Consider the following 10,135-nt stretch of genomic DNA (forward strand, 5'->3'; position numbering starts at 1 on the left):
GGGTAGAAAAATGGAGTCTGGCCCAGAGGAAGAAGGGATCTGCTGTATGACGGATTTATTACAATTTACGCTGAGCGTAAATTATAGCGGAAATCTATGCTAGCTCATAGCTGGTGCAGATTTTGGAGCACTGACAGCCTATGTTGTGCTAAATATATTCATAGCCGTGGGCTTCTTGGGGTCTGTTCACATCAAAGTTTTTCTTTTCGTAGGGAGGTATACTTCGGGTGGAGTCCTGACATATACCTTCAACAGAAGTGAATGACGTATCCCACTGTATAGGCATACAATAGGATACGTCACCTGAACTCCCCGGACACAGCGATACTTTAAGCACTAAGCTCAGGAAAGCCGGCAACGCTCTGGACAGGGATTCTGCTTTTGGAGGGAGCCCCTGACGTCACTGTCCATATATGGACAGTGACGTTAAAGGCTTTGACATGCTGGAATCCCTGGCCAGAGCGTCGGTAATGCTGTGGCCGCGGATTCTGCTTCTAAAGGGAGCCTCTGATGTCACTTTTCATATATAGACAGTGATGTCCGGGGCTTTCAATTATGGAGTCACCTCGAAAAGCGCTCTGGCCGGGTAACTCCAGTCTTGGAAAAGCTCTTGACATCACTGTCCATATATGGACAGTGATGTTAGGAGCTTAAAAACTCAGAATCCAAAGCCAGAGCTAAGCTCTGGCTGGGGATTTTGCTCCTGGAGGAGCCCCTGACAACACTGTTCATAAATGGACAGTTAGGTCAGGAGCTTTAAGATGCCGAAATCCTAGGCCAAAACATCGGCATTGCTCTAGCTGGATTTCTCTCCTGGAGGGAGTTTCTAACGTCACCATCCAATTATGGACAGTGATGTTAGAGGCTTTGAGATGTTGGAATCCACGACCAGAGTGTTGGCAATGCTCTGGCCAGGGATTCTGCTCCTGGAGGAACACTTGACGTTACTGTCCGTACATGGACACTGATGTTTGGGGCTTTGTCATGCGAGAATTTCAGGCCAGAGCGTCGGTTCATCTCCTGGAAGGATCCCTTGACGTCAATGTCCATGTATCGACAGTGACATGTGGGGCTTTGTAATGCAGTGTCCCGGGCCAGAGCATTGGCAAAGCTGTGCCTGGGGACTCGACTTCTAGAGGGAGCCCTTGACGTCACTGTCCATATAAGGATGGTAATGTCAGGGGCCCCACTAGTGCTGGATTCCCTGGCCAGAGTGCTACCGATGCTCTAGGCCGGTGTCTGAATAGTTGAAAGCTTATTTCAGTGGGCTTCTATTTAATATTGGTGTATAAAGACGCCAGTCTAACTAAATTCCACTCATTGGTTTCATGCAACAGCGGGAGGTGGGGTCCTTCTGCTCGACAGATTAACTATAAATTACATCAGGCATTGGCGTAAATTATAGCGGAAATCTATGCCAGATCATATCTGGCGTAGCTTTCAGTTTGTGGAGCCTTGACAGCCCAAGTTGTGTCAAATTTATTAAGAGCCATGCTGATATGTAACCATGCTTCTTACGTATGTTTTAATATTGTGTGATTGAACGTCATATGCTAGACTTGATAAAAAGTTACTATTAAAATACAAACCAGACAGCTCCCTACCAAGTTAGAGTTTGAGAAGCTGAATACTATACTCTCCTGCTACTTTGCTTAAATGGTAAGCAAATAGATTATTTTCTTTCTCTACCTAAAATAGCAGAAAAAACACCTATATTGGAGATGGAAAGGACGGTTAGAGGGGAAAAGGAGGAGGCCGGTGTTTTTAAATTGCATTTTTTTCCTAGATGTTTTTTATTCTATTTGCTGATAGTTTTGGCAAAGTAGCTCAAAAGTAGATGTGTTTATAATACGTGATTTTGTAAAGCAATGTAATGGGTCAAAATAAAGACATTATGGGAGACTTATTAAGCATCTTGCATCTTGCGGTAGTTACCTGACAGAAGAAAAGATGCAAATTATGTTGCATGCCTGTTTTGAGTAAAAAATTATTTTTTAGGGAAAATTATGCTGCTTTCGCCTCTTTCCAAACAGGAAGTGGGTCCCAGCGGTAGGGGGTTCTGATGCACGACAGATTCAATATAAACACAACAGAAATTGGTTTCAATTCTAGCGGAAATCTATGCAAGCTTGTATCTGGCATATCTTTGAGTTTGTGGAGCCCTGACAGCTGATGTTGCGGCAAATTTATTAAGAGCCGTGCGCTTCTTAATAAATTTATCGCAACTTACTTCTGCAGGCTTCTGTTTAACAATGGCATATGAAATGTCAGTCTTAATAAATTCCCCCATTGTATTCATGTGACCAGCTTTAGGACTTAAAAGTCAATTATCACAACAAGTGACATTGTTAGTTGTTAAGGTAGGGTAAATTAATTAACCCTTTCAGGACCAAGGGTCATTGATGCCTCAATGACCAAGCCCCATTTTTTCAAATCTGACATGTGTCACTTTATGTGGTAATAACTCTGGAATGATTTTGCCTATCCACTGACAACCCAAGTTGCGCCAAATTTATTCAGAACTTTGGGCTTCTTGGAGTATACAAAAAGGAAACAGGTTATGGCTAAACCATACCCCAAAATCATACCCAAAAATGCAATATACATATAGCACGGTGCCATTTCTGGAGAAGATATATACCAAAAAAGAAAAGAAAAAAGATCCAGAAATATATCAAGGCACTCTCAGGTAAATATAATTTATATAAAGTCAATTTTATTTATTTAAACCTCCGAATATTTTCAGATACATTAATATATACAATACAAAAAGTTTTTTAAAAAAAGATCTCCTGGCCAAGAGATGAAGGATGACATATAATCTAATACACCTTTACATATTAATTGAATCGCTCGTACAATACGTTTGTTCTCCCTAGGCATAGGGACAGATAATAAATTTGGAACAATCGCTAGGTTGTGTTCACACTTGCGTTTTTGGACAGAATAGATTTTATATGCTCAAGGTGGCCACCATGCCTATTCATGACAAGTGGAAATATCTTTATCTTTATAATCTCCTATATAGTGGAATTCCAATCCTGGGAGAATAATCATCCCACGGCACATAAACTGTCTTGACGGCAGATCCTTATATTATTTAGCTCTTCCCTCCTATTGCATATAGCATTGGGTTTTGGGGATAATAAGTAATAGGCAGTCTATTTAGTAGACGCAAGGGTTTAAATATATCCCTCTCGATCCTCTTTGTTCAAAAGGCAATCGGTTTTCCAAGATTTCGAAAAATAGCTTGTGTTTTTACCTCTAATGTTCCGGTGAGCCTCTGTAATCCATATGCGGGAGCAATCTGTTAACAGGTGGGACGAAAAGGCCTTCCAACGGTAAATTCCAGGCTATATATTCATTTGTTTCTCAACCCACTTTGGAGCTCCACCGCAAGGTCAGATGGCTTTAGATTTTCTTCTGAATATCCGCTTATTCCACACCGTGCACAAGGCGGTACGAGGTCCGGGAAGGCAAGAGCATAGGCCGGCAATAAGGTGAATTACAATTCACATGATGTCTCCTTCCATATCATGTCTCCAAGTTTGGTCAGGGATTTGCAGGGCCAGGTATAGACGTCACTACCTGCCCAACTTGATTAAGTCAGCTGACGCGTTTCATCCCTACACGGGATTTCCTCAGAGCTGTTTTAGCAAGTGTAGCCAAGGGCATTGTATTTATAGTGTCCCAACAGTTATTCATTGGTTCCTCAATTATAAGTTTAAAGAGGCTTTATTTCATATATATATATAAAAACAGATGTGTATAGATTATATCATGTTATCTTTGCACAATATATTTATTTGTAATTTACAATTCAAAAAAGGAAAAAACTTTTCCTTTACATTTTAAACAGAACAAGTAAATAAATAGATAATTCCTTTTATCATTAACCCACATCTATACGATATTTAATTTATTAACATAGTAATGGAGGATCAGTGGTATGTCTCGAAAACCAATACAGATAATCTGTTTAGTCTGACACAGATAGCATAGGACAGTATGATTTTTCACAAAGGGACTATTCCAGATTATAATTTATTCCCGGATCATAGAAAAACGGAAAACAAATTTCTTCCCTTCCCCCAATGCATCCGTTCTAATCATATAGCCAATTTCTCACCTTTTTTAGCGTCATGCATTGACTAGATTATACAGTCTCTCGGGGAGGGCAGGGAAACACGTCTCATGCCAAAGGGCAATATAACCTGTGTCCCCACCCACCCCGAGAGTCCGCAAATCCATTGCCAATCTGCCAGAAAGAAAATTCTTTCAATAACGCAATCTTAATACATAATTTTTATTAATATCACCATTCTATATGGAACCAACAAGATATTCTCTGATCGATATGTCAGGTACCTATTTATGAAGAGGAGGAATTATTTATATTATAGCACAATCTGATCATTTAATAATCTTTTAATATAAGTTTCAAAAAGCCAAAACAGGACCATCTATATAAATATTCCATATTTCAAAGACAATATTTTCCATTAATTTTGATTATTTTTGTTTTCATCATATTCCAAAATTAGAACCTTTGGATAGAGATATTTCATATCTACTGGAATTACCATTTGTTTAAGGGAGCCGTAGGGAAAACAGATACAAATACAGATTCTTTATCTTTTTCATCATATCCCAAAGTTGTAGCCTTTGGATAGGGATATTTCATATATACTGGGATTGCCATTTATTCAAAGGGACCATAGGGAAAAGATAGAGAAAACCGATAGACCCATGTGTTGGCACCATATAGTGTTCATATTCCCCATTGGGAATAACAATTTAACCGTTTAATTCAAAATTTTAAGTTTTTATTTTCAAGTTTTTATATTTTTAATGATAGGGGGCAAGTGGAGACCGCTCTGGACGCTGGTAAACAGCCATCCCAGCAGTAATCAACCTGCTCTCAACATTTTTAATACTCAAAGGAACATATTAAATTTTATTTCGTTATTTAGTCCCTTAGGGTTTAGGGTGCCTAGCGTATAAATCCACATGGTTTCCTTTTGTAGCAGTATACGGTTCCGATCACCCCCTCTTCTATCTTCAAATAATTGATAAATTCCCATAAATTTCAAACCTATAGGTGACTGTCCATGATGTGTCTTAAAATGTGCTGCTAGTGGATTCTTCATTTCCCCCTTGGTGATATCGAAAATGTGTTCACTTATACGTATATGTAACTCACGTTTCGTTTTCCCGATATATTGTTTCCCACATGGGCAGGTAACAGAATATACCACCATCGTTGAGCGGCAATTGATAAAATTGTAAACTTTAAATTCCTTTTTATGTTCACTATCGGAAAAAGTATCTGACTTCGTTACATATTTACAACATCTACACGAGCCACATTGGAACATTCCCTTTGGGCGTTTTTGTAGCCATAGGTCCCTTTCTGGGGTATTTCTCTTAAATTCAGAGCTGACCAATTTATCCTTTAGTGTAGGTGCCCTTTTGGGGACCATACTTGGAATGTTTCCTACTATTGAATTAATCCTTTTATCCAATGTTAAATATGGCCAGTTCTTTATCATAAGATTCCGCAATATATCCCAGTGAGATCCATATCTGGAGATGAATCTGACTCTGTTGTCACCATTGTCCCCCTTGTCTCTCTTCATAATTTCCTCTCTATTTTGTCTAAGTGCTCTATTATATCCTTTTTTTATTAGTTTCTTAGAGTACCCCCTATTTGAACAAAGAGGATCGAGAGGGATATATTTAAACCCTTGCGTCTACTAAATAGACTGCCTATTACTTATTATCCCCAAAACCCAATGCTATATGCAATAGGAGGGAAGAGCTAAATAATATAAGGATCTGCCGTCAAGACAGTTTATGTGCCGTGGGATGATTATTCTCCCAGGATTGGAATTCCACTATATAGGAGATTATAAAGATAAAGATATTTCCACTTGTCATGAATAGGCATGGTGGCCACCTTGAGCATATAAAATCTATTCTGTCCAAAAACGCAAGTGTGAACACAACCTAGCGATTGTTCCAAATTTATTATCTGTCCCTATGCCTAGGGAGAACAAACGTATTGTACGAGCGATTCAATTAATATGTAAAGGTGTATTAGATTATATGTCATCCTTCATCTCTTGGCCAGGAGATCTTTTTTTAAAAAACTTTTTGTATGTATATATTAATGTATCTGAAAATATTCGGAGGTTTAAATAAATAAAATTGACTTTATATAAATTATATTTACCTGAGAGTGCCTTGATATATTTCTGGATCTTTTTTCTTTTCTTTTTTGGTATATATCTTCTCCAGAAATGGCACCGTGCTATATGTATATTGCATTTTTGGGTATGATTTTTGGGTATGGTTTAGCCATAACCTGTTTCCTTCTTGGAGTATGTTCACATTACATTTTTTCTTTTCATCAAAGGTATACGTCGGGCGAAGTCTCTACGTATACCTCCAATGGAAGGCACCGACATATCTCACTGTATAGGCATGCAGTGGGATATGTCACCCGAACTACCCGGACGCAGCGCTAATGTAAGCACTAGGCTCAGGAAAGCCCTTGATGTTAGCAACGCTCTGGCTGGGGATTCTGCTCCTAGGGTAGCCCCTGACAAAACTGTCCATAAATGTACAGTGACGTCAGGAGCTTTAAGATGCCAAAATCCTAGGCCAGAACACCGGCATTGCTCTGGCTGGGGATTCCACTCCTGGAGGGAGCCCCCGACGTCACTGTCCATACATGGACAGTGACATTAAAGGCTTTAAGATACTCTAATCCCCGGCCAGAGCCTCGGCAATGCTGTGACCGGGAAATCTGCTTCTAGAGGGAGCCTCTAATGTCACTTTCCAAATATGGACAGTGATGTCAGGGGTTTTCAACTATGGAGTCCCCAGCCAGAGCATCGAAAGCGCTATGGCCGGGGACTCCGGTCTTTGGAAAACCCTCTACGTCACTGTCCATATATGGACACTGTTGTTAAGAGCTTAAAAATTCAGGATCCACAGGCAGAGCTTTGGCAGCGCTCTGGCTGGGAATTCCGCTCATTGAGGAGCCCCTGACAACACTATTCATAAATGGACTGTGAGTTCAGGAGCTTTAAGATGCCGAAATCCTAGGCCAAAATGTCGGCATTGCTCTAGCTGGGGATTCCGCTCCTGGAGGGAGTTTCTGACGTCACCGTCCGAATATGGACAGTGACATTAGAGGCTTCGAGATGTTGTAATCCCCAACGAGAGTGTTGGCAATTCTCTGGCTAGGGATTCTGCTCCTGGAGGAACCCTTGACGTTACTGTCCGTACATGGACAGTGACATTAGGGGCTTTGTAAAGCGAGAATTTCAGGCTAGACCGTCGGCAACGCTCTGGCCAGTGGTTCCTCTCCTGGAAGGAGCCCTTGACATCAATGTCCAGATATGGACAGTGACGTTAGGGGCTTTGAGATGCTGGAATTCCCGGCCAAAGCGTCCGGAACGTTCTAACCGGGGATTCTGCTGCTGTAGGATCTCCAGACATTACTGTCTATGTATCGACAGTGACGTGAGGGGCTTTGTAATGCGAGTGTCCCTGACCAGAGCATTGGCAAAGCTGTGCCTGGGGACTCGGCTTCTAGAAGGAGCCCCTGACGTCACTGTCAATATAAGGACGGTAACGTCAGGGGCCCCACTAGTACTGGATTCCCTGGCCATAGTGCCACCGATGCTCTAGGCACTGAATAGTTGACTGCTTATTACAGTGGGCTTCTGTCTAATATTGGCGTATAAAAACGCCAGTCTTACTAAATTTCACCCATTGGTTTTATGGAACAGTGGGAGGTGGGGTCCTACTGCTCGATAGATTTACTATAAGTTACACCAGGTATTGGCGTAAATTATAGCGGAAATCTATGCCAGATCGTATCTAGCGTAGTTTTCAGTTCGTGGAGCCTTATCAGCTCAAGTTGTCTCAAATTTATTTAGCGCCATGCGCTTCTTAATAAATTTGTCACAACTTACTCCTTACAGGCTTCTGTTTAAAACTGGCATATGAAATGCCAGTTTTAATAAATTCCCCTATTTGTTTTAATGTAACATGCTTTAGGACTTAAAAGTAAATTATCACAACAAGTGACTTTGTCAATTGTTATGGTAGTAGTCAGATATGATCTTTAATAAATTGAAACAATTTTTTAAAGATTTAAAAACAAGGTTTGACAACGATAAGTTCTTCCCATGTGTATCTAATGCTGATATGTAACCATGCTCCTTACTTATGTTTTAATATTGTGTGATTGAATTTGATATGCTTGACTGATGGTACTTGTATGATCAGAAGTAGTAGCTAGATGTTTAAGTATCAGATTTAGATTAGTTTTATTAATGATACCTAGTTCAACAGATAGAGAGGTCCTATAGGGGAGTACCAAGTCAATGTGAGCTTGAAACTCTGAACAAAAAAATACCAGGTCATGCAGATAAAAAGTAAATTTAGATAAAATGTTACTATTAAAATACAAACCACACAGCTCCCCAAGGTAGAATTTGAGAAACGGCATACTATACCCTTCTGCTACTTTGCTTAAATGGTAAGCAAATTGTTTATTTTTTGTTTTTTTCTACCTAAAATGGCAGAAAACACACCTATTTTGGAGATGGAAAGGACGGCTAGAGGGGAAATGGAGGAGGCCGGTGTTTTTTAATTACATTTTTTCTAGGTGCCTTTTATTCCATTTGCTAACAATTTAGGCAAAGTAGCCCCCAAAGTAAATGTTTTTATAATACATGATTTTTTTAGCATTGTAATAGGACATTTTGGCACACGTCTGTTTTGAGTAAAAAATTTTGCTTTTTAAAACGTCATGCTGTTTTCGCACCTTTTAAAATAGTAAGTCGGACACAGCGGTAGAGGGGATCTCCTGCATGACAGATTTAATATAATTTACGCCAGCGTGAATTATAGCGAAAATCTATGCTAGCTCGTAGATTTCAGTCTGTGGAGCTCTGAAAGCCCAAGTTGCACCAAATTTATTCAGAGCCCTGAGCTTCTTGGGATCTGCTCATATCACGTGTTTTTCTTTTAGTCTGAGATATACATCGTGAGGAGTCCTGACATATACCTCCAACATATGGCACTGACGTACCCTGCTGTATAGGCATATATGGACATTGACGTTAGGGGCTTGGCAAAGCCCTTGATGTCACTGTAAATATATGAACTGGGATGTTAGGAGTTTAAAAACCCAGAAACCTACGCCAGAGTGTCGGCAACGCTGTGGCCGGGGATTCAAATTCTAGAGGGACTCACTGTCCATATATGGACAGTGATATCAAAGGCTTTAAACTTTTGAGTCCCTGGCCAGAGCATCGCAAGCGCTCTGGCCGGGAACTTCTGTCTTTGGAAAGCTCTCAACGTCACTGTCCATATCTGGACAGTGATGTTAGGAGCTTAAAAGCCCATGAGTCCACGGCCAGAGTGTCGGCAGTGATCTGGCTAGTGATTGCTCTCCTGGAAAGAGCCCCTGACGTCACCGTCCATATCTGGACAGTGATGTAAGGAGCTGAAAAACTCAGGAATCCACGGCCAGAATGTAGGCAACGCTCTGGCCAGTGATTGCTCCCCTGGAAGGAGCCACTGACGTCACTGTCCATATAGGGACAGTGACGTTAGGGGATTTGAGATGCTGGAATACCCGGCTAAAGTGTCGGGAACGCCCTAGCCGGGAATTCTGCTTCTAAAGGAACCCCTGACATTACTGTCCATGTATCGACAGTGGCGTTAGGGGTTTGTCATGCGAGTGTCGCAGACCAGAGCGTTGGTAAAACTGTGGCCGGGATCCCGCTTCTAGAAGGAGCCTCTAGTGTGACTCTCCATATAAGGACGGTAACGGCAGGGGCCCCTCTAGTACTGGAATCCCAGGCCAGAGTGCTACCGATGCTCTAGGCTTGGGATCTAAATGTCTGAATGCCCTTGACATCAACCTATTTCAGCGGGCTACTGTTTAATATTAGCGTATAAAAAAGCTAGTCTTACTAAATTCCACCTATTGGTTTCATGTAACAGTGGGAGGTAGGGTTCTGCTGCTCGACAGATTTACTATAAATTACGCCAAGAATTGGATTAAATTATACCGGAAATGTATGCCAGATTGTATCTGGCATAGGTT

The sequence above is a fragment of the Rhinoderma darwinii genome, chromosome 2, assembly GCF_050947455.1.
Source record: "Rhinoderma darwinii isolate aRhiDar2 chromosome 2, aRhiDar2.hap1, whole genome shotgun sequence".
Lineage (NCBI taxonomy): Eukaryota > Metazoa > Chordata > Amphibia > Anura > Rhinodermatidae > Rhinoderma > Rhinoderma darwinii.